This window comes from Phalaenopsis equestris, unplaced genomic scaffold (genome assembly GCF_001263595.1).
Source record: "Phalaenopsis equestris unplaced genomic scaffold, ASM126359v1 Scaffold232408, whole genome shotgun sequence".
Taxonomy (NCBI): domain Eukaryota; kingdom Viridiplantae; phylum Streptophyta; class Magnoliopsida; order Asparagales; family Orchidaceae; genus Phalaenopsis; species Phalaenopsis equestris.
Genome location: NW_018250373.1, coordinates 1 through 224, shown reverse-complemented (window position 1 = coordinate 224; position 224 = coordinate 1).

Below are 224 nucleotides of genomic sequence, written 5' to 3'. Positions count from 1 at the left end.
CTTTATGTGATTTGGGAGCCAGTATTAATCTTATGCCTCTATCAATTTTCAAGAGATTAGGATTAGGAGAAGTCTCACCTATTTCTGTAACTCTTCAGTTAGCAGATTGTTTAGTTACATATCCTAAGTGAGTTATAGAAGATGTGTTAGTATAAGTTGATAAATTTATCTTTCTTGTGGATTTCACTATTTAATATATGGAGGAAGATAAAGAAATACCTATC